This window comes from Excalfactoria chinensis, chromosome 1 (assembly GCF_039878825.1).
Source record: "Excalfactoria chinensis isolate bCotChi1 chromosome 1, bCotChi1.hap2, whole genome shotgun sequence".
NCBI classification, from domain to species: domain Eukaryota; kingdom Metazoa; phylum Chordata; class Aves; order Galliformes; family Phasianidae; genus Excalfactoria; species Excalfactoria chinensis.
The window spans coordinates 108,638,424-108,663,844 of NC_092825.1; the positions used below are offsets into that span (position 1 = coordinate 108,638,424).

The 25,421-nt window shown below is 36.2% G+C and overlaps 1 protein-coding gene across 15 annotated transcripts in view; it reads left to right on the forward strand.

Moving 5' to 3' along the window:
* Positions 1-25,421, forward strand: part of DMD (dystrophin) — a 1,110,121-nt gene that overhangs the window by 265,341 nt on the left and 819,359 nt on the right. The window lies entirely within an intron of this gene.

The following is a 25,421-nucleotide window of genomic DNA, read 5'->3' on the forward strand; positions in this document are numbered from 1 at the left end:
ATGAGACAAATGTGAAGTATTTTATTTAGGACAGAAGTAAAATATATGCATACAAAAGGGGAGTAACTGGGCTGGCGATAATAAAGTAGAGAAAAGCTCTGAGAAGTGCGTTGAATGACAAACAAAATGAGTCACTAATATAATGCTATTGAAGAAAGGAAAAAAAAAAAAAACATTAGACTGAGATAATGGAAGTGCTAGACAGAGGGTGCAAGATGTAATTATTTTATTTTACTTGGCAAGAGTGAGATTTGAAGAATGTACTATCTCAGTCTTGTACATACAAAGAAATAGCCTTAGAAGCAGTCGTCTGCTGTAACATAACTTGAAATTTATTGCCTGTTAGGCTTTGTTATGATCACAGAAATGATCACAGAAACACTAAGAATGACTGCTGCTTCTATACCTGAAGAAAGTACAATTTGCTTAAAGCTTTGCTGGCTCAGAAACTCTTGTTTTATGGAATATCAAAGCCTGCAATTACTGAAGAAAAATAGAGCAAGTACAAAAAGAGCAACGAAAATTATGGTGAAATTATGACCTGTGAGCAGATGCCGTTAGACCCAGTCATCTGAATGATCCAGATGTATTTTCTCCAATTCTGGTTCATTGGATTGCACATAAATGATATTTTTGTTACCTCTCACTTTGTTTCCATAAATAGTATTTATAGTTGTATTTGAACATGAGTTAATCAACATCTCAGAGGAATACTTTATTTGGACTGTAAAGAAAAACTTCCTAAACAGTATGGTTTGAGTTTTACTCTGCCTCATGCTTCACCTGTATTTTGGATAGTCTTTTTATTCCAGCAATCAGAGGTGGGGAATAAAAACTGAAAACCAACACTTTGGTCTTTATAGCTTGGACAAATCACACACATCCTTAAAATAAAATAAAATGAAAAATGTTGTATGGAGCACCAAAAAAGTTTCAGAACAGTTAGTCTGAGATGTTTAGTCGCTTGGGTCTTGTAAGCTCAACACCTGCTGGCTGCCTGTGCAGTAGACAAACAGAAAACATGGTTTGGTCCTCACTGCAGTCAGAAACCACATGAGTTTTATTTCTAGCCAGGATTTCCAGGACTAGAATAGACAGGTCTCTGATTCTATTCTGCTGCAATGTAAGTGGTCATGGACAATAGCTATGCACTGTTTATGGGTTGTGTTTCCTCACTCTTTTAGTGATCAATATGTCTTGGGAGATGTAGTCTTCAAAGCAACTAAGTGGATCTTCATGAGAAATTCTACAGTTTATAATCCCTTTTTCTCATGACCTGTTTTCAGTGATTCAAATCCATCTCTGTTTTTAGCTGGGGAATTGATTTCAGTTAATAGGCTACTCCTGGTTAAAGATTTCACATCATTGTTAGCTTTGTAAAAGTAGAATTGGTTTGTATTCGCTTCCATGTGGTTTCAGAGGTGCTGTCTTAAGAAAACTGACCAAAGGCTTTGAATTCAGACACAGGAATGTTATGTTGGTCATCTCTCTTACATATGAATTGTGAAATCCAGATTGTTAATCAGTTGTAAAGTGTTTAGTTGTAAAATATTTGTAAAATATACTTGTAAAATATTTAGTTGATTAGTTGTAAAATATTTTAAAAATATTATTATTTTCATATTTAAAATATTTATTTCAACTTTGTGACTGTTCTGGATTTTAATTTTTACCGAGTTTGTACTGCACTACTCCAAAAATTGTGTTCCTTTTCTGGAAACTCTATAGACTCTAGACTCAGTGCTACTAATCTTGTAGTAAGCTTTGAAAATATTCACATTTACAAGCTGTGTTCACGAGACTGGTAATGGAAATGTAAATAATGCTTTTTATATGAGTAAATTGTTGACAAGATAGTTCTAAGGTAATAATTAACATACCCTAAGAACCCACATTAATACTAACCAATTGTAGGGGGGGTAAAAAAAATCTATCTGTTCAAGTTGTAGATCCAGAGTAATGTACCAGTTCTTTTTCTGGCCATGTGTGCAGTTGGAGCATGTATAGATACTTTAAACTCAAGCTTTGAGTTCGGCAATGAACCTTAAGCTAAGGAATCAAGTCTGTGACATGAGAGATTCATAAGAAAATCTCAACCATAACATCATGCCAGTTTTCTGCCTGTGACATGCAGACCCTAACAACCCTCTGAAGTACTACCAAGAAATCATAGGATCACCTTGGCTGGAAAAGATCTCCAAGATCATTCAGTCCAAACATTCACCTACCACGAGTACTTCTCCACTAAGCCACGTCCTTTTGTACAACATGTAAATGTTTGAACACTTCTAGGAACAGTGACTCAGTCACCTCCCTGGACAGACCATTCCAGCACCTGACCAGTGTTTCAGAAATATTTTTTTCCTAATATACAACCTCCCTTGAAGACCAGGAAAGGGTACCTGGAACTGGGAGCAAGATTACAGCTGCTGTGGGTGAAACCACATCTCTTCTAAGACTTCTGTTTGCATGTGGAGTGGAGTGCTTTAAATTGACAAATTGGGGAAAAAATGCAGTTGCAGGTCTTTAATGGCTTCTCCCATAAGCAGGTTCTATTTCCTACTTTTGTTTTATTTTATTTTACTAGCCAGAAAGTGGGTTATACAGAAAATCCCAGCTTTGAAGACAACAGTATGTGACTCATCTAAATAAACAAGTCATCATTGTTTCAGAAAGATAGGACAAAAGATGGGAGTTAATGTTTGTGAGACAAGACACTATGTAATTCACAAGTATAGGAGAAATTGGAGACTATAATCCACGAGACCTTTGTGTTTTTCCTGTTCTAACAGAAGACAGTACATATTAAAATTTTTTAAGTCATACTTTATTGATTAAATGGCATGTAGTATCTTGAAAGTCAAAGCAAATTTAAACCCGGGGAGCATATTAATTTTAATACCTTATTCAGTAACAGACTTTTTTGTATCCTCAAAAGAAACTTATTTATAAAATAATGAGGTTCTGCAGGATGTACATAATGATAGCACAGGAACACATTGTAACCTAGTTTTTAATAATGGAACTATAATTAGAGCTCTCATAAAATACACATCTACTGCTGAATATGATAGCTATAGCTCTGATTTCAAACTTCTAAAACTTCTAATAATGTAAATGAAACAATCTTAATTGTATTTTGAGAGAGCACTGTAATATCAAGATGCTTCAAATGCAGCAGCTGTCTGCTGGAACTCTGAAACATCCAGAACAGTTACTTTAGCAATACCTCTACCATACTTTATATGAATTTATGAGGCCTCACCAGTGAAATATATATATTTTTTGGTTCTCATTGCATAATATTCTTCAAAATAGAAAACATTTATAAAGACAAATGCTTTCTACTTGCATGTAAAAAAGATTTAATTTTAAAATGCAAATCTGAAAATTCCAGCACACACACATGTACACAGAGAAAACTATACAGGAAAAGGAAACTGTTGCTTTTATAATGAAATGCTGACAATTTATTTTGTGTCTCCAAGTGCTGATAATTTTAAAGTCCACAGTAGAATTATCTGTGTTCAGTACAGATGAAAGGACTGGCTGAACAGGATCAGTGTTGGCAGCTTGATTTTGATGTTATACCTTTATGGATGATTTGTGGTTTTCTGACTTGCATTCAACAGTTTAATGTGCACGTGGGAATCATAAAGGAGTACTAATTTGTGGATGTGTTTTCAATATTTTGATCTGCAAAATCAAAAACTAAACAACCACTAAATCACTTGTAAATTCACAGGTCTAACCAGATTATCAACGTTTCTGCTACAAAAGTGTAGAAAATTCCACTACTTAATCAAAAACATCAAAGACATTAAATACATGAGTATATATATTCTTGATGCAGATACTGGAATAATTGATCTTAAGTGATCAGCAACAGTAAAAAAGTCAGAGAAGGATAACTTGGATGAGGAGGGAAGTGGGCCATTCTTTATGGTTTCTGTACTTCATAGAATCATAGCATCACCCTAGTCCTCCATTGGAGAACTTTTCCATACGTAAATAGCAAGAAAAGCAACAACAACAACAACAAAAAAAAACAAAAAAAAAACAAAAAAAAACACAGCAACAACAACAACAAAAAAAAAAACAAAAACAGAACCAGCTTTATGTAGTGACTGTGGAATTATATTTCTGTTAGTGTAGTAAATGTGTGAAGAGATACAGTAAAGAAAGAATCTGTGTCAAAGGTAAGATTGACAGCCTAATTTAAGATGTGAGTGGCTAGTACAATAATTCTCAGCAAAACAAAATACATTTTATTGCCCATTCCTTTCTTTAAATAGCAGCTATGTGATAATCTCAGGGACAATGGGAACTTAGGACATGACTGTCACATTCTTAATCAGTCCATGTAGCAGTCAACTTAGTCTTCCATTTACCCAGCATCTCTATGTGGTCTGTATGGTATACAGTGAAGCATCAGTCTTGGTTCTTCCCTTTCTCCTGAGTTCATGTACAACCTGAAGTTACTCAAGATTCCCATTTGCTTTAGTGGTTTCTTGCGATTGTAGCTTAAATGCTTTCCGCATACTGTATAATATTAAACTAGAACAAATGAAATGTTTACTGACCTTTTGAGGAATTATGTTGAATATTTGAGCTATAGAGAGACTGAACTTCACTATAATTGACATCTAGTAGAGAGACTTGCATTACTGCTTCTGTTCACACAGTTTTATGCAGTCATTCACAATGACACTGAATTAAAACAAATAAGAAAAGGCACATATGAGAAAGTGAACTCCCAAGATGCAGGGAGGGAAGTAGATGGATGAAGCTTTGTGGGGAAGAGGATATTAGTTTTGTTTGTAACTTCTGTGAGCATAAACTAGCCACTGTAACTAGTCTACTAAAAACTTCATCAGATGAGCGTCATTGCTTGAGCCATGCTTTTGGTCTACAAGTAATAGCCAGGAAAAAACAGCTGGATGAAGGGGGCTTGGCAGTGAATCACAAAAGGCATAGGTTGAAAGTGTTCATGATTAATCCTGTCCAAACTACTGTTTCAACAATTAACCTACTGGTCAAATTAAGGCAGCTGCTTAGATGGGTTAGTGAGCGGTAGGAAAATAAAAATTAAATCCTATGCTTAGGGGTTTACATGTGTTGTGTTGTTGTGGTGTGTTCAAGCTTCACTGGTATGTATTTACATATTGTATTTTCTAAAAACAAAACAGTAGTTGCAAATGCATTACAAAAAGAAGATTAGAATAGATCCTAACTTTCACATAATAGAAGCATTCAGTAAGGTATGGTGAGGACTATAAGGTTTCAGTTTCTAGAATTGTTTTCTTACTAGTCTTCCAACACTGCCTTTGCAGGATTAAGTTAACTATTGTTGTAGGCAATTTCAGAATAGTTAATTCACATAACAGTGGTGCTCTATCTATTTACACAGCGTTTAGTTCCTACACAGAAAGCCTACAGAAACGAACAAATAAATAAAACTTTGTTGAGCTCCGTGTTGCCACAGATTAGCCTGCAGTCATTCCCAGCCAAAAGTATTTGCATCTAGCTCAGTATTTATATAGTATGTTGAACCAGTACCTGACACTGCAATGTAGATGTATTCTCAGTCAGTGTAATTCATTCAGGCTTTAACAGTTTTTCAGTGAAAGCACAGAAATCAGACGGACTTTTTCCTACATTTTCTGATACTGTTTTTTTTGTTGGTTTTGTTGTTGTTAAAGTGGAATTAGAAGAGGCAGGAGGCATTTTAACTTTTTTTAACCAAATGCAGATATTGCTTGTTTGTTCTCAATTAAAGAGGGAAAAAAAAAAATAAATCTTACTCTTTGAAGTTAAGTAATTGAGGAATTTTGCATTTACCAAGTCACGAAGTAGGATATATTGCTCTAATTTTATTACATATTCACACTGTGGTTTTCTTTAAAAGCTGGTTTTGAGTCTATATCTGTTTCTTCATTTGGGTCAGTAGTAGTATACTGAATTTTGCCAAAAACAAAGATGTGCTCCATTTGTCAAAGGAACACAGTTTTGGAAATAAATGTCAATGAGCAAAGATGTATTGAATGTAATATAAGTTCAGGCGTAGGTTTATATATCCACTTCTTATTAATCCAGAGCATTGATTCCAGTACAAACAAAAGACAGGCTGTCATTAAAATCCTGAAGTTGCCTCTGTGGCAAAACTCTAATAAAATCTTTAATTGCTGTGTATTAAAAGTGCACATGGTAGATAGCAGCTTAATCTGCTACCTAAGATTACCTGAGGAGCCATTTACTACCTGCAGCTTCAGGTTGTTTTTTTGTTGTTTTTGTCTTCCCCAGAAAACTTGAAGAAAATCACATATTGGAAATTGTATCATGTCTGTAATAAATCCATAAAAACCTTACAGTTAGTATTATTTGATATTAGTAAGACACCAAGCTTGATATTCACCCATCCTAAATAGATAATTAAGTCTATTCTGTCTTGTTCTCTGTTGCCAGCCTTTTAAAATGCTTCTCACAGTGAACGTGAGGAGAAAGAGGAGTTTACTAAAGTAGGAGCCAAATGACTTTCCTCCTCTGTAGTGTGACAAATAACCAGAACTCTTGCTGAAGATTAATAATGCTTAACTTTGCTTTTCAGCTCTGTGTGATCAACGTTACCCTTGGGATATGCACTGTTTTGAAAGCCTGGGCTTTCTTATACCAATAACCTTTCTGTAATGTGTCCTGCAAGAGCACACTAAAGGCCTATCATGTCTATTCTGTATTATTAAAGCACACAGAATTGCAGGGGTTGAAAGGGACCGCTGGTAATTGTAGAATAATAGAATGGCTTAGACTGTAGGAGACCTCAAAGCCCACACCGCCCCAACCCCCTGCCATGAGCAGGGCTTCCCCCCACCAGCTCAGGCAGCTCAGGGCCCCATCCAACCTGGCCTTGAGAGCCTTCAGGGATGGGGTTCTCTGAGCAGCCTATGCCAATGCCTCACTGCCCTCTGAGGAAAGATTTTCCTTCCAACATCCAACCTAAATCTCCCCTCTTTTTAGTTTAAAAGTTTAAAGTTTAGTTTAAAGCCACCCCCTTTCCCTTTCTCTCTCCCCCCTCCCCCCCACCTTCCCCTTATTCTCTCACCATCAGGATGTGTAAAACATCTGTCCCCTTCTGCTTCTGCTTGTAAGCTCCCTTCAAGTACCAGCTCTCTCAACCTTTCATCAATCACAGGCGTAGTGCTGCAGTCCTCTGATAATCTTTATGACCCTCCTCTGGACCCACTCCAACAGCTCTATGTTCTTCTTCTAGGTGGGCCTCCATCCTGGACACAATACTCCAGATGGGGCCTCACAAGGGCAAGGGAGGACAATTCCCTCACTCTTCCTGCTGGCTGCCCCTCTTTTGATGCAGCCTAGGACACTGTTGGCTTTTAGGCTGCAAGAGCACACTGTTGGCTTATGTCCAGCTTTTCATCTATTGGGACCTTCTCTGCAGGGCTGCTCTCAATTATTTCTTTTCCTAGTCTTCATTTGTATCTAGGGTTACTTCAGTTCAGAAACAGCACCTCACACTTGACCTTGTTAAACGTCATTAGATCATCTAGGGATCATCTAGTCAAATGCTTTTCATCTTTTTTTTTCTTTCCGCCCCCCCCCCCCCCCCCCCCCCCCCCCCCGTTGTTTAAGCCAAATGCTGTTTAAACCAGGCATAGCTAACACATTTGCATTGTGAAATGTTAAATGATTTGGATGTCACCAGAATACACAAACATTGGGCAGAGTGCATGCTCTGAATTATTTGTGTTTATCTACAGTAAACTACCTGCTAGGACTTCAACGTTTGTAAACTTGATGATTTATATTTTGTTTCCAAATAAATTTTTCATCTCATTGTTGGCAAAACTCTGAGAACACATCCTTTGTTGGTGTAATACTTATCAATATTTAACTCTTCTCAGTGTAGAGTCTTGAGTGCTGGCAGGGATTAAATTACAGGAATAATTTTTTTGCACTTGCTATGAACACCAGAAACTGTCTGGTGTCTTGGTGCTGCACGACAAAAACAAAGCAGTGGTTAAGAGGGAGGCCTTTTCTATTTTCTCAGCCCTTGCTAACATCAGAAGTGCAAGCTTCATGACCCACTGTGACAGTCACTCAGCTGGAGATGCCTTTAAAACTGTCAGTCCCTTTCACTGTAAACCTATAATGTACAAAACTCCACGTGGTTATGCTTCAAAGACTGAAAAATAGACATCTGAAGTAAACAAAAGACTAACGGGACTCTCTGCATTGTTTGTGCTTGTGCTTTTTATTTTATTTTAATTTTATTTTATTTTTAACAAGTTGATGCTCAAACAGTGGAGGTGTCACTGTGTGTGCATGAAAGGGATGGGGTTTTCAAATGTTTTCCTTCCATAGTGTTCTCTTATTGCCAGGAGACTTTACAACTTTGCCTGCTTTTTTTCTCAGTGTCTAAATGACCGCAATTAAACAAGACAGCTCTTGGAAAGCAGACTCTTTTCACTGTGATGAGAAGTGAGACTTCGCTTTTCACTCAATTATCTGCAGATCTTTCAGCAGGTTCAGGGAGCATAGTTACTTGCCATGCCTCTCAGCAGGCCCTGTGCTTCCAAGTGAGGCTCAGCTCTGCTCCCTTGACTGCACAAGCAGCGACATGTTTCCTTTGCTTTCTATTTTTCTGCATAAATTTAAAACTAGCTACAGTTCTGTCTCCGCTAGAGCTTTACATCCATCTTAGAGCCTGACCCATCCTGGGCTGTGAGTGGTGGTGGCCTGGCAAGCTCTGGGCCAGGTGCTGGAACCAACCTGTGGTATCACACAGCCCTCAGCAGGGAAATCTCCACTTGTTAGAAAACATTACAGCTGCTGCTGCTACAGCCTAGTTACTGAAGATGATGTAATATTCTTGGTATCTTTTATTTGCACATACAAAGGTTATGCTTCTTTTCAGATTCCAATTTTAAGGCTTAAAATGTTTTTCATTGTAAGTGATTTCCTTTCCCAAAACCATAGCAACAAATTATCTTAAATAATAGTTATCTGCATTATAATACATTTTCACTATTAGAAACATCTCAGTGACTACAGAATACCTTTTTAAACATTTCTATGACAAAACTTGCCAAATCTTTAATTTTAAACTTCCGAGCAGATTAGTAGAATTGGGAAGCTTGACTAAAATATGCGCTCACATTTTATGTTAAAATATTTGTCAGTGCATTCTTATTTTTGGAGTCATTCTTGCAGAATAACAAAAGCGTCCCTCAGATGCATTAGGCTTGCCAAAGCAGGCAAAGCAATCACTCCTTTTAGCAATAGAGGGCACTGGACTTTCATTTCTAATCTGTTTTACTGGGGAATAAAACAGTCAAGTTAAATCCATTGCACTCTTTCACTATTTCCTTCTCAGATTTGAACTTGTACCTCATAGTCCTCTGTTCAAATCCTCATACATTTCCAGTGTGTTTTCTTTAAGTGAAAAGGATTCATCTAAATTAAATTGAGTATATGCTGTCCTTTTGAAGTTATTATTGCGTAAGTATTTTCTAGGGAAGGAAAAGGAGCAAGTTAAATATAGCACTACAATATTGGTCTCAGTGGTGCATATGTCTAGCTTGCAAATTTGTAAACATTTACAAATTTGCATGATTGTTGCTGGCAGTAGACATCATCGTTTCCGTGCTCGGAATTCATTACCATTATATCTAATCATCTTCAAAACCTCCTAAGCAAAACTCTTCATGCAGGCAAATAAAGCTTTGGTGAATTTATGCTTAAGTTGAAAGTTCAAAAATAAAAACATGAGGATAAAGACATTTTGGAGCTATTGTACCCACTAATCTAAACATCCTCTTATGTAAGAATTCTGAAGCTGAAGTAAATTCTATTAATTGTTCCTTCTGTCTGCAAAACAGGCATCACATACCTAAGGTTCAATGGAGAAGAGGAACGAGCACATACATTTAGAAGTGGGACACCTGTTTAGCATGTCTCCTTGTGATAATCAGTTAGGCTGAAAGCCAGGGTATAACTTATTTAACAAACACTAGCGCAGCTGTGTGCATTAACCCACAGGCAGGGCCTCTGCTGAGCTACTATCATCCCCCACTGCTTTGTATTCCTCTTAAACTTCCTCTGCCTGAGGTTGCAAGTGCATCTCTTGCTTCTCAGACATGCACACTTCTTTCCAAGGGCTGCCTTTGAAGTCAGGAAGTTCAGACCCTCTGCCTATGTGAATGTGTAGAATGTTTTTCAAAAAGCAAGTAAAAAACAGAACCTCCCAAACCCTCAAATAATCAATTTTAAAGAGACCGCATTCATCTTATAGAGTGCATTCCTGGATTTTGAAGTTTCAGTGTTGAATGATGGTCCTATTCCAGTTCTGCAAGTAATTATATTTTTGTGGGCCATTTTACAGTGCTTTGAGGTACCTGTGTAAAGACTTTCTGTACCTTCAAAGGATATGCTGATGGACACAATTTTATGCCCAGATCAAAACTGGCTTTTACTGAGGTTTGTTTTTTAAAATCATATGTTTGTATTTTAGTCCCCACCATGGCATGAAGGCTTTTTTAGGAATTATAACCTTATTTGTACATAATTGTAAATAACTTCATTTGTATGTGACCTTGGATATCTCCTTTTCACATCTCATAAAGTGCTCAGTCAAAACTTGGTGGTGTTTCTGGCCCACCACCTCAAGAAAGTGTGCAGTTATTTTAGCTGCTAATTTTTGTGCTTTCCCTGATCATATATTTGAGTCCTTTTGAAGGATAAAAATTTTTACCTTGCAAACGACATGTGCAGCTACTTCTCAGTGGCAGTGGAAAAACTGACACAGTTATCCTATTAATTCTTTGCTTAGAGAATAAGTTATTAACATACATATATACACATATATGTACACATATATAAAAAATCTTTTATCCCAGTCTGGAAAGGTTACCTGATTTGTAAATCTTTTTTTTTTTTTTTTTTTTTTTTTTTTTTCTTTTTTTTTCCTGCTATTGTACCACAGTCTAATTAAATATTGATATTCACATCACTGACTTTGCTAATACTTTCAATTTCTTCAAAGTTCTACATGACAGGTGTTATTACACAGAATAGCCATTTTTCTTTTCTATCTGCTTTTCATAGTGTGCTTGATTGATTTGCCAGCTTAAACTCATCACATTTACTTCCTGGCAATATTAGTATGAGGGCACACAATGCTGACATAAAAATAGGATGCTTTTAGTGTTCTCAACTACTTAGTATTGGTTGAAATTATGAGTTTAGATAAATTTGTGTTGGTTTGGGGATTTTTTGTTTTAGTTTTTTGTTGTTTTTTTAATCGTCTTAATACTATAAAATACTTTTATATAAGAGTTATATAAAATGTTTGTTTTTTTTTTGTTGGTGGTGTTTTTTGTTGTTGTTGCTGTTTGTTTGTTTGTTTTTTTACTATCTCTTCTGCTACTGAATACTGAAGCAATCTTCAAGCAATTTCTTTTAGTATTTTTACCTAAGGGAACGACCTGTACATCTGTAGTATTTTATTATTTTGTGATCTTTAAAGTTCAGCTTAGATTATCTTAGAAGTAAGTAGACCAATAATTCAAATAAGCTGTATGAGTGCTTTTTTTCTTACCTGACTCTGTCTTTGCTATAGAAATGTTATATGTTACTTTTATATGCTATATTAAAAGCTATGCTAAGGCCTGGTAAGAATGGTAATTAAATATCCCCTTGAGGTAGTTAAAAATAATGAAGATGTTCTTCATAAATTCAAAGTTATATCCAAGTAAGGAAAACAAAAATAAAATTGCCTATGAAAATCTGCAGTTAATAAGGAAAGCTTGTAGATTCTTTTTCTTTCACATAGAAGTCACTCTGGCTCATTTGTATACTGACTGCAAGGCTCACCACCATTTTAGCCAACAGAGACTGCAGATTATCATGGTCTCCCATGGAGCCCAGCAAGTGATAGGGCGAGGGTGCCCATGCTGCTGCTTGTGATTGATGACTGCTGGTGATGCCAAGATGTGCTCTTGATTTGGCTCTGCAGCTTCTCATTTTGGTGGTTGGCACCACCCATAGTCTGCTTTAGGATCTCTAGATGTTACCTGCCATGGTTAGTCCTTATTTGGGTGATCTAAGTAATCTAGGACTAACACATATTTCCCATTTGGATATTTACTCTTTCATCTTGCCATGATTTTATCCATTTGTCCTTGGTTTCTTGAAGGTGGTGTATTTAATCATAGCAAAGGCAAACAGTTGTGTTTTGTTAGCAGTGGAATAGCACTTGCCTTAAAGCTATAGTTCACATGATTGTCTAGTGCAAACTTGAGGTGATAAAGGAAGACCGTGCATACACAAAATAGGAATGCTCATGGAATTTTAGACCACAGCATAGTAGCTAAACTGCTAATTTGCTTACTCTGAAGGAGCCAAAGAAGCCTCCTACATTAATACATTTGTTTATGCAGAGCAATTTGAGCAGCTATCTTAGGTTCTCTTTTAAAATAAACAAATAGAAAATTGTAACAAACAGTGAATCCAAAGAAAAGTATATAAAACTGTAAACCATTAACCGGTTTGTAATCTGTGATTTATTCCAACTTGGTATCCAAAGAATGGAAAGCGTTTGTAATAATAATTTTTTTGAAGAGCACTGTGTACTTTGAGAACAGTAAATTACTTAGTCTGTTTCTGTATCTAGCAAAAATGGTACAAATTATTAGACATGAAGATAAATCTGATACAATGAAGGAGATTCAATACAGTTTTGAAAAATTGTTTTAATTCTTCAAAGGAGTCTACTAATACATGCATACAACTGATACAGAAAAAATGGATATCTAAATATTTTGACAGTGTTTTCCTCTTGAAAAGATGAAATGAAAAAGCCTTATGAGGTTCCTTGCTGTAAGACAGAAAACAAAAGAAAGAAATTAAGTCAGCTTATACAATGGTTGACAGTAGAGTTGCATGCAAATCAATGTTGGGATAAAAATTATCCAGTAAAGGGATATGACAGAACTACTTACAATTTGGAATCAATAAGCACAAATTAAAAAGAAGAAAAAAGACCCACGCTTGCACAAGGATTACATGATTCTGAGTGGCCTGTTGATTACTTGGTAGATGACAATCAGTAATTGTTTAAAACCAAAAGAAAAAACAAAACAAAACAACAGATAAGGCTTATGGTGTATTTTCTTTTGTACATACTGTATATCCTACGTGAGGTGTTACCACCCAGAGTGGTCTACAGTGAGTCACATATCTTTGCCTGTGAAGCTTAAGAAAAAGTTCACTTAGTTAATTGACAAGTTCAAATAACATCAAAATGAAGTGTAATACCATTTTGAATATTCTGAAAATTATGGAGGTGGGGAAGTTCTTAACCATTATCTCACAGAAATTAAGGCATTATTCTGAAACTATATAGGATTTCATACTTTTCCTAATTTTTTTTTTTTTTTTTTTTTTTTTTTTTCCTTAAGAATTCTGTGCTGGCCACCAGCAGAGATGGATGAACTTTGAAGAGCCCTTGGTTTGCCCAAAATAGCAGTTCTTATTTTACCCACTTATAATAATTTCATGCTAATTATGCATTAGAATATTCAAGATTTTTTTTCCCCAGGAAATGAGGATCTCTTCCCACAGTGAGATATTAATGACACTATATTTAGCATAACATAAAAATGGCCCTTATAAGCTTGGAAATAACAATCCAAAAACTGAAGGCTACGGTGAGGATGTAACTGTGACAGAGCAATGAATGCACTCCAGCTCACTTCACTCTGAGCAAGAGAATTCAGTTTGCTGGAAGGCAGGGATGAAAGCAAAGCCTCGAGTGGATGCACAATGGCCAGATGCTTTTATCTCAAAGTCCAGCTACATAGGGCAAGGGTCACTTGTACTTTATTCCCTTCATTTGGCACAGCCTCAAGTGTAGCCCCCAAAAGAGGGCATGGGCCACATCTTCATCTCTGCAGTCTCCCTAGTCTTCTATCCATATGAAACATATATCCAATCCATCATCTCCTTTGGCAAAAGTTTAAGGAGAGATACTATAAAGCAATTCCCTGCTTTGACTCAGACTCAAACTGAGAAGGGCTCTGCTTTCCTTGGAACTGGGAATGAATCTTCAGTTGATTGTGCCAGTGGAAGCAGTTTCCCCAAACTAAGGTTTGAAGTGAAAGCCTGGATACAACTAGCAAAAACCTGAAGATCTGATAGACATGAGTAGGGTGTGTATTGTCAAGACATGTTTACAGTATGAAAAATACAGTACCATAAGAATACAGTACTGAAAATCTGATTAACTAAATTGAAACAAGCCCTTCGTCTTTTGTAATACAGATCATGTAAGAATCATGAACAGATATTACAATGATGGAAATCTGGAACGTGAGGTTGCTATGATTCAGGATATTTCTATTTTTTCTTTCTGTAAATACTTCAGAAGTTAAAGGAGAAGCCGAAATGATCTTTGCTTGTATACCAAAGCATACTGGAAATGCATTTCATATTCCCATTCAAAAGTCAGACCAGAATGCTGTTTGGTTTGGAGCTCTACTGTGTAACCTCTGATTAAACATCCTCAACTGTTGAATGCTTACTTAAACATAGAAGAACAAAAGGAAAAAAAGAAAAAGGGCGAACCCTTAAAGCAGAAAGTTTTTTTCCTCTCAGAAACGCAACAAGCTTTGTTTTCCCTGAGAATCTGGGATAGTGAGGTGGTCCTTTTGGAATTAATTTTGTCTTCTGGACTTAGAAATCCTATTGTATGAGCTTTTCTATTTTTTTAAATTGCTGAAGTATGAGACACTGTGACTTCTATGTTCCGTTTGTTATTACAGCAGACACTTTTTATTAACTTGTCAGGAAATAATGAAAATGCACTTGAAAACCTAAACATTTCTCAACCCTAAGCGATATTCAGTGACCTTCTACACCATGCTAAGCTATTTGGATAGATTTCCCCATTAGCCAAAGGGAGAAGACTAGTATTAAACAAGCTTTGTTTTTTCCCTTGTGTTTTTCTGGTCGATTTAAGATGTATTCAGTTTGTGGGCTGACAGGAAAAGTACGTAAAGAAGGTCAAACAGGTTACAAGTATCTTTTAAATCTTATGCTTTAAATCTTATGTTGCCCAGTTCTGTAAGACTATGAGCAAAATAATGGTAACTGTGAGCCTTAATAGAAAAATGTACCCTCTGTAATTTTTTCCTTTATCTCTAAAGAAAAGAAACATTTAATAGCTTTCTGCCCCCTTTCATTTAGCTGCAATATTCTCCTCAATTTATCTAGGTCACTTAGGCTTTTATGCTAGTTAGCTATTTTTAGCTTATTGGTTGTCTTCTACTTCTGGAGAATTATTCTTTTTATAATTAAACTTCCTGTGAAGATATATATATATGCCTATGTATATATATATATATATATATATATATATATATATATTTTTTTTTTTTCCCCTGGGAGAAGATTAGAAGACAGTGTCTGACAGGGAGAAGTGAACTTGTCATGGTAGGTATTACAGGTCTCACTTGGTGCAGAGAATTGGACAGATATGACCAATCTGTGTGCATCTACTTTCTATGAATATGTGTATTTGCTTCCTGAGTTGAAAAGGCAAGTTGGAGATCTGAGGAACTGAACCATGGGGCACATTACAGCGATCTCTGAGCAGGTGTTAGGCATGCCACAGGTAGAAACTGAACTGCAGTCAAACCAGTTGTAAAGCACTGTATGGCACGACACAACTATGCCCATGTGTTGTCTTGTAACAGGGAGCTATGTTGGCTAGTTGTAATATGTCTTCTTGTGTCCAACAAAATGAGCCAAACACAACAGTTGCCTCCATTCACTAGGATGACTGGGTACAGCTGTGATGCAGACATGGGGATATTCATATCCCTTCCTCCCCCTAACATTGGATACAGAACTTTGGCAAAATAGGTCAGAACTTAGTAGGCTTATCTTCCTGAGATTCTTGTATACAAACGGAGGATAGACATGATTACATTACTCTGGAGGGCGATTCGGAATTGGTTATTCTGAATGCCTATGGTAATTGTGGCAATATAGAGAAATAAAAGTAGGAATCTTCTCTGTTAGTGACTCTTAGTGAAGAGTGCATTATTTTGTAATTGTTTTATTGTTTGTATTACTAATGAATATACTGGTAGCAGAATATGATCTTGTGCTTTCATGAATTTGTAAACAAAAGGAATGCATAAGTAGTATAAAATTATATTTGCTCTATACAAATGTTTCACTAAATATTAGTATTTTAATTCAATACAGTATCACATGTTTCATCTACACTGAAAATTGCCATTCATTGCTACAGATCTTATCAACTAAATTATAGCGGGCAATTTTGTGAAGGTAATTTCAATTTTAGCAATGTATGCATATAAAATGTTATGCTATTTTAAAAGCCAACATATAATCTTAAATTATACTGCAAAAATATCAGAAGGAAGGTGTTGCGTACAAAGTCTGATCTGCAGCCTTTGGATTGAATGTTATGCATGAACTGAACATGAAGTTCTCAGGCTCATAAGACAACTGTGTAATTACTAGTTTCTCCCATAATAAAGTTAAATAACTTTTCCTTTTCTCTTTGTAGAGTCAATGAATTCAAATGATCACAGCATAACGGGGAAAGTTTTCATTTCATAAAAGAAAAAGGTGTGGTTTAAGATTTCATGATGTTATGGTTTGCTTTCAAGCAGACTTATAATAATCTGAAGATGCTCAGCATACTTCCAAGTACCAAAACAACTCAGGAATCTTGTTATATAGTGAGGTAGTGTTCCAACTGGTTGTTTCATGTAACTCTATAATGTGATCTGTAATAATCTAGAAATAAATTTGAGATCTGTTACTTCATGAAAAGTTAATTTAAAAATGAAATGCAATTAAAGGTAGGAAAGTTACAGATTTTCCATAGATCATATGCTTTCATATATATCCGTACTTGATTTTTCAAGGAAGTTTCAAAATTCATTAATTTCACCTACCAAAAGGAGGAAAAGAAACATTTATAGAAGACAGGAAAAACAAATGAGATTGTATCTGGATATAACGTGATTATATTGCATATATTCAGACCTGCAAGCATGCTTGCTTTGTAAATGTTCTTGTCACTTAGAAGAAACTGGAATATGGGTGAATTGTTGGATTATGCTATGGATCTTTCACTTGAGTTCCTTTTAGTCAGATATATCAAATTATATTCTTTCTTATATGTGAAAATGTTTCTCAGTTATTTTGGCTTTGGCCTATGATGAGTCCCCAGTTGGAGACCTAAGACCCTAGCTGAAACTGAGAGGGAGTGTTGATATTGAACATAATTAAAAATTGTTATGCTGTTTTGTGAGACTTTTTGAAGTCTGTTTTCATTTTGTAATAGATCTGAAATGAAGTTATCCTTTGCTTTTTTAGAATAAATTTTGTTTTCTTTTTTAAATTCAAGTTTAAAGTGAATCTGTTTGCAGTGAATGTGAAAAGCAGAAGGATGAGGAAAACTGCCATATTCAAATTACAAAACAATGAACAGTAAAACTTTCATGTAGAGTTGAAAAAAATATTAAATACTAAGCTATAAAACTCTCCATGTGTATGGAGATTGACTGTCAAATCATGAGTTCCAAATTCATGTGATACACGAATCAAAGTGCTTAATAAGTGAACTGTTGTTAAGTTAAAACAAAATACAGATATTTGGGGATGCAGACAACATTGCATTGCTTCTGTAGCTGATAATATGAGCAATGGTTGCTCAGTTATCAAGGAAAATGAATAGGTATTGATATGAAGAAAGCAAATCAATGACTAAATTCATACTGAAAAAGAGCGGCTTTCAGTAACAGTATTAAGACTATCATTGTTTTTGACTACATTCATCCATGATGGCTTGAATATAGACAATACAATATGAATCCAAATATGAATGCAAACAGAATTTTAGAAGTCTCTAAGGATGATTTATTTCCTAGTTTTAGACTTGTATAGCATGAAAACCTCTGTCTTCTGTTATAAAATCTTCTTTTGTTTTGTTTTGCTTTTTTTATCTTTATCTAATCTATTAAAGTACAATAATGACATGAATTATTGGCATATCTAAGCAATGAAAGAAATGTTATATAGCTGGAAATGTATGTGTTTGCACTGTAACTTCAACTCTTTCTTCTAAATGCTGAAAGTTGGAAATAAGAAAACTAAGACTGCGCTAAGGAAGTGTTTTCCTAAATAAAAGTCTTGTCTAAAGTCTAAATAGAATCAGTTTTGCAGTTAAAATTGCAGATTGGCTTCTTAATATTTTGATACAGGAAAAAAAGTCACTGATTGTATTTAAGCTTTGCAAGCGTAGTTTTGTTTGTTTTCCTTTGTCGTCATAATAAAAAATGAGGTGCCATTACGCTTTAAAGCTGTATGTTCTTCTGCCCTCGTGAACCTCAAGCCTAAATGAAGCACTGCGTGTTTTGTTCTGTCCTCATATTCAGTCTTCACCCTTTATGAAGCTAAATTCTGTAGATAAAAGAGTGCTGTTTTAGCATGTAACATAAGCAGAAAATGGAGGTGAATGAGGGAGCACTAATACCCCAAGCTTGTACAATGACAAGGCATTTTGAGAGATCGAGGACTCTGGAGAATTGTACTGGGAGATGTCTTTTAGTTTGTCTTTCTTTGACATGGGACAGAGGCTTGGAAGGAGAAATGAGTTGTCTTCAAAGGCAGACAAGGAAGTCACTATCTGTTTCTGCAAGCTACAGAAATAGTGAAAATTCCTGTCCTGATGATATAGTAATTAGAACAAAACTTGACATAGGATCAGAATAAATGAATGAAAGTAGTGAGAGATTAGATCAGTCACTTCAGTAAGACCAAAGAATTGAAAAAAAAAAGTCTAATCTTGTGCAAAACTTAATGCTTTCTTTAGTATATTTTTAGTGGATCTCCTTTCTGACTGCATCAGATGTAAAATGCAGGTCTTGGCTACCAAAACTCTTTACAGCTCTTCTATGCCCTACCTGACCCTTAAGTAACAGTGAATTCCCATCTGTAAGATTTTACTACCCACTTGCAAATTTAATGTTCTCTAGCCTTTTTGCCTTTTATTTCAGAAAACTTCCATACTTAGTTCAATAAGTCTTTCTGATTATCATTCCATAAATAATTTCTTAAGTAAGTACATCCTTTGGGTGTTTGCCTTTTTTTTTTTTTTTTCTAGTTTGCTTTGTTGTTCTTGTAGGTTTTTTGTTTGTTTGTTTTTGGGGGGCAGTTGTTTTCTTGTTTTTTGTTTTTTTAAAGAATAACTCTTCAAGGTATTAATTCTATAGCGGTCATACTGTTTCTCATATAATATTTCCCTTGCAGCATCCTAGTATACCGTTATGTCTTTATTTAGTAATCCGGCAGTGAACTCTGTAGGTCATCAGTTGTTTGGTGTTTTTTTTTCTCCCTGTGTTTATAGAACGTTTGGCCCCAGGGAGTTCTGGTCCAAGATTGATTCTTAAGTGCTATGATAATGCCAATTATAATTTTAAATTGGATATGAGTGCTGTTATATTACTTGCAGTTGAAGTTATAAATATTGACCTTGGCATCTTATTTGACTTTGTCTCAAATGATATTCTCCTCAGCAAGCTAAGAAAACATGGGCTGGATGAAACCGAGGTAATTACGTAACTACCTGTGTTCTAGACAAGTTGTATCGCACAGTTGGACTAGAAAGAATACACAGAAGGGGAACTGGAATGTTTTCTCCATTTTCATCAATGTTTAGTAGTAATACTAAGAAGCACTAAAAGATAACGCTCTTTGTTATCTCTGAAATTTCTGAAGGAATGGTTTCATCTGCTCAGTACTGTTATGGCTTCAGCTAGTTCTTTCTGTGCTTCAAGAAGGGTGAATTTTTGTAGGAGAGCAACATGGATGACTAGAGATCGGTTAGGTGTGTTGTTTCCAGGCCTGGGAACACAGCATCAGGAAGGCAAAGAAGGCTTAACATCAAAAAAGTGCTGTATGTTGTGGCTGGAAAATCAGCAGCTGACAGAGGAGGCACGTAAGGTTTTGGATGTCTGTGTACTTCTGTTATAGATGTAGGTGCCTGCAATCTAAAATAGCCTTTTTTCCATAGGGGGTTGGTCAGGAGTGCAGAGTGGCTGGTGTAGCTTCAGGCCTGCTGCCTGCAGCACCAACCACCCTGCCATTTTAAGATGTGAAAAACATGCATCCCTCGTCAGCCCCTGTGGCTGTAGTTGCACTTCCCAATAGGTTGTTGCTGTTGCTAGGGCTCACAGTCTGCCCTTTGCAGAAGGCTGGGGAGGAACACAAAGCACCTGCAAAGGGTCATGGCACTGCTAATATGCAGGCATTGTGTTTGACTGCACTGTGAGGTGCGATACAGACCTTGGGAAAAGGATACGTGCTTTCTGCAAGTATAGATTATATCAGTATCAATACTCAACAGAGATGGTCTATTTATAGCTACCATTCAGTCATTGTAAATAAAACCAGCAGACTACAAATATGTGTTCTGGCACATCCCTCCTACTTTTTAATCTGTGGCAATCAGTTCCTCCTTGCAGTGCCCTTCTAGCCTTGAAGATAGCATGAAAAGCAGCCTGTGAGGCAATGTGCTGCTTCTGTTCCAGTGTACTTGGATGTACATAATCAGTTAAAAGTAAGTGATCGGAATGGTTTCCAAACTTTTCTGGGATGTGGGTCAGGACATTAGGTGGAAATCATGCTTTTTACAGCAGCCTGTTCTAAGAATGACATGAGATGCTGCATTTCAAATAAAGCATGAATGTCTCAGGTTCCTTGTGAGGCATTAATATGTTCATTATTCTGTCTGGAGAGCTAGTTATGGCTGTAGAAGGGATGGCAGTGGTGTGGTTATAGCAGCCTTTGCCATAAGTAAAGCCCTCGGCTGGTTGCCTGTGCTGCAGTGTTCGCTGTAGGCATGTTGCTGTGCTTAGCAGCAGGGCCAAATGGCTGAGTGCTGTGTGTTTACTAGTTGTTGCCGACTTCAGGTGGAGGTGGCTGTGAGGGTAAGGTGCCATAGTGCTGAGGGCAGTGGTGCAGTCCCTTCCCATTCTGCAGGGATTCTGGGTCAGATGGAGTGCAATGGGCTCTATGCTGGTCAACGCACATGGCTTCCTGGTGGCCTTCCCTGCAGATTTGTCTGGTATGTCTTAGTGATAAAGTACGTTTGTTAAAGGCTGCTTTTATTATTTAGTTAGTTAGTTAAAGCCTTTGAAAGTCAGGAATTGAAATAACTGAGGAGATAGCATGGTATTTAACCCTTCCTTAAAGCTGTAGTTTTGTTCAGCTGTTTGAAAAACACTGACACAGAATAGTTGTGTGGAAAACGGTAGAAATTAAAATCCTCTATGGAAAAGCTTAGCAGTTTCCTGAATCAAAGGACAAAGGAAGTAAAAGCACATTATTTTGGTGTGTTTCAGCTCCCTGTAACAGAATTTTATTATGAGAGGAGCACCTGATTTTTTTAAGAAGTTCTTTTTGAAAACTGGGCACTGTATTTTGCAGCAGAGACTGCTTTTGTTCTCCTACTGGAGAAACTGAGCTCTGCTATTTACTTATCAACTGTTCTGACAGGAAGCACTGAGAAATAGGTATCAGTAACTGATCAGAATTCTGATTATCTTCTAGACTGTGTATTTTTCTTGTCAGTGGTGAAAGGTATGGGCTGTCTCTGGGCTTCCAGTGTTTGAGACAGAATTTCTGTTTATTAAGGAGTAAATTTCTGTTTTCCTTCTTCAACTTTCTAGTTCTTTGGAAGTATTTATTGACAAATCAGAAGGATTAATGTTTCCTTTCCTTCTGCTTCTGAACTGCAGTTGTTTTGTTGTTTTCATGTTTTCTGAGACTTTCCATATCTTTACATTACAAAAGAAGAAAAAGCAAATGGTGAGTGCTAGAGGGGCTGCGGGGACTTTGTGTCATAATGTGCTTCCAGCTGTATATTCATTCCTCTGTGCCTGTCACAAATGTGGTCTGAATGGAGATGTAAGTGATGGCTTCTGAAAGAGTCCAAAGAGAAGCACAGAGAAATTAAAGAAATTACACAATTACTCACAGTAGAAATCGGATTAGTCTCAGATGTAATGGTGTATGTAAGCCATAGTTTTTATTAAAAATTATTTGTTGTTTTACTCATAAATCTGATTGCATCTGTTTCATTATGAATGGATAAAACATGTAGATGGAAGCCTTAGTAACAGAACATTTTACAGCTATTTTGCAGTGCTGGTTTACAACAGGTACGGCTATTTTGCCTTTAGCTTAGCCATCTGTCTGACACTTATCTCTGCAAGTTGTAAAGTCTATCCCCATGGCATGTGTGTCATCCAGTAATGCAGGTGATGGCAAACAGACATGGTTTTCTCCTTGGGGATAAAACTAATATTACGTTGTCCAGCAGAGTTTTATGAAAGTTCTGACAGGCATATCTTCCTCCTTTTAAGGCTTGTGGAGATGGGCAGCTGGCCAGATCTTTTGAGTGGCTGCAGAGAGACTTAGGGCAGAGACTACATACACCAAGACAGGGTGTACAAATGACATCTTCCTTGCTGCCTTTCAGTTTTCCTTTGAGTGATTTCCAGGACACTTTGTATCTTGTTAGACAAGACTGGATCTGTATGAATATTTAGGTATATCCACAGGCAGCACTGTTAAGTTGATGATAAAGATCTGCAATTTTATTCCTGACAAAAGTTACTCTGTCTCCAATTCTTATCTGCAAGTTTCTGAACCTTTCAGAAGTTTTGAAGAACACAAGGTAGATAAAAGTTCTTTTTCCTTGTTTATCCCAATGAAAGTATCTTCTAAATATGCTCTGCACAGGTCAGAGTTTCTTCCTGATTTTGATGAAAGAATGCTAATTGATGCTTCAGGACTCAGTGTCCTCCCTAGGGACCCTAAAGTCTATTTCTGTGCTATTTTCAATGTTTTCCTTTTTTTCTTTTTCCCCCAGTGGTGAAGGATGTAGATTATAGCAAACTTTATGCTTTATGTATTTATACAAAGTTTTCAGTTTATTATCTCCATCATCTGTAGCTTATTGATATTCAGAAAAATGAGACTTAGATGGTTTCCTTTTTGATTCTGTGTATTTTCCTTTTTGGGAAATGCCAGAGAAATTATATACAATAAATTATCTATCTATCTATCTATCTATCTATCTATCTATCTATCTATCTATCTATCTATCTATCTATCTATCTATCTAATCTCATTAGAAAAAAATCACTGTGATCTTCTCTGATCATACCGTCTTCTCTGTGCTTGTAAAAGATACTGAAAAGAGGAATTAGTGTGGGCCTTTTATTATGGAAATAGGAGACAAAAGGTGGGAACAAAGATTGATTTCTAAAAACATATTTAATTGTATATAGCATTATAGAATACAGTTGCAAGGAAGTTGCCAGGAAACTTGCCCAATTGTTGTGTGAGGTTTGTTGTTTTGTCTTACGGTAATGATCTTCCTCATTGCAGAAACACCAAGATGAATTAGCAGGCAAACGCTGCCTTATGAGATTTATTCTCACTTTGCCTTTGTAATAGTTTTAGCAAGTGTTGTTCTTATACTTGCTTAGATCAATTTCTCATTGCAGAATTTGCATTAAAAGTATTTCCCTTTCATTTTTTTCTTTAATCACAGATAGCTTTGCTGTAACACTTAAACTGTGACTAACACCTCTTGTTAGCACTTAATCCTTTAAATGATACTTTAAAATTGTTTAAATCAGTATTTTAAATTGAACAAGGCTTAGAAGCACTCTGTAGGATTGTGTCATTAACCTGTAATTCTGCATTGCATCAAGTACTATGTTTTCATTATTCTGCAAAAAAAAAAAAAAAAAAAAAAAAAGTAATGACCTTGCAATTGACTCCAATGTTTAAAATTTTCATTTGAGCCTTAACACCATTAGAAGTAAATGCTTACATTGACCACAGAAGGAGCCAAAGAAGCTATGTACTGCAGTCAAATCCAATTCAGTTTCAGGATAACAAAGTTAACGTTATTTAGTGATTTACCAAGTCGAGGACTCCAGTTAAATAGAAGTCGAGACATAGCCAACCTTGAGTTTTAATATACATGGTGCTGACTTTGATTTTCACATTAGGTTACCTCAAATGTTAATAGCCAGTAGGTCTGTACTGCCTTAAATTATTAATGTAAACTGTTTAAAGTATGTATTGAGTATGTAAAATATTCTTGTTAGTAAGCCTCATTTCATGCCAAAGTTATCTGTGAAGTATTCTGAAAAGGTACTTTATTACTTATTTGCCTAAAGCATATTTCATGTCAAAGGCTGTCGGTACTAAATTGTCATTAGGCCTCACAGTCTTTACTCAAGTTGATAGGCAGCTTGAAAAGCTTCATGTGCCGCCCATTCATCTGTTATCGGCATCATCAGACACGAGGAAGGCAGAGCAGACTGTCCAAACTGGCTGTCATTTCAACAAGACTGCGACACATGAAAGCAATAAGTAATGACGACTTAGCTGTGTGAGTGAGCATTCTGGGCCGCATGAAAAGCTTACTTCACTTTAAACTCTGAAACTTGGCAGATAAGCTTAGGATTTGCTAAGGCACAAACCAAAGGCAAATATGGTGCTTTCAGATTGCCTCCTAGAGAAAACTGAGCGCTTCAGTTGAAACTCCTCTGATTCCTTATTCTGCAGGTTTTTAAAGGTGGAAGTAGGAAAGTTGTAGCGATGTTGTATAAATGACAAATGTCATCCTCCAAGAAATAAGGACTGACTTATCCTGATCTATATTTCCAGAAAATAAAATGACTGGAATAGTTTTTTTTTAAAGCTTATGGGCTGAGAAAAATAAATAAATAAATAATTTTTATATATATATATATATATATATATATATATATATATATATAATTGCTGATAGGAAGTTGCAAAGGGACAGAGTTAATTTTTGAAATACCTCTTATGCAGAATCAGCTTGGAGGACTAGCCTGCAAATATGTCATCCAGAGAGAACAGCAGATGAACAATTTACAGATTTTCTTATTTTTCTGTAATACGTGTACTTTTCATCAGAATGGTCAGGGAATGGGATAAGATCAACTCCCCAAATAATTTGTGCTGGCACATTTATTGCCTATGAAATACATGCTCAGTAACCACAGAATTTTACACTTCTGTAAATACTTGGTCACATTAGTGGAGCAAGGCATAAATTTCAGATTTTTGCATAAGAAGCGCAAGTCACATTGTTTTCCTTTGAGCTGGTTTGTGGCACAGATTGTTTCACCAGGCCAGTTCTCAGTCATCTTGTGAAACTTTAGGAAGGCAACATCTCAGCCAAGCTGGAGGGGGCTCAGTAGGGCAAGAGCTGATATCAACACCTGCATTCCAAAGTGGTTTGAAAGGAAAAT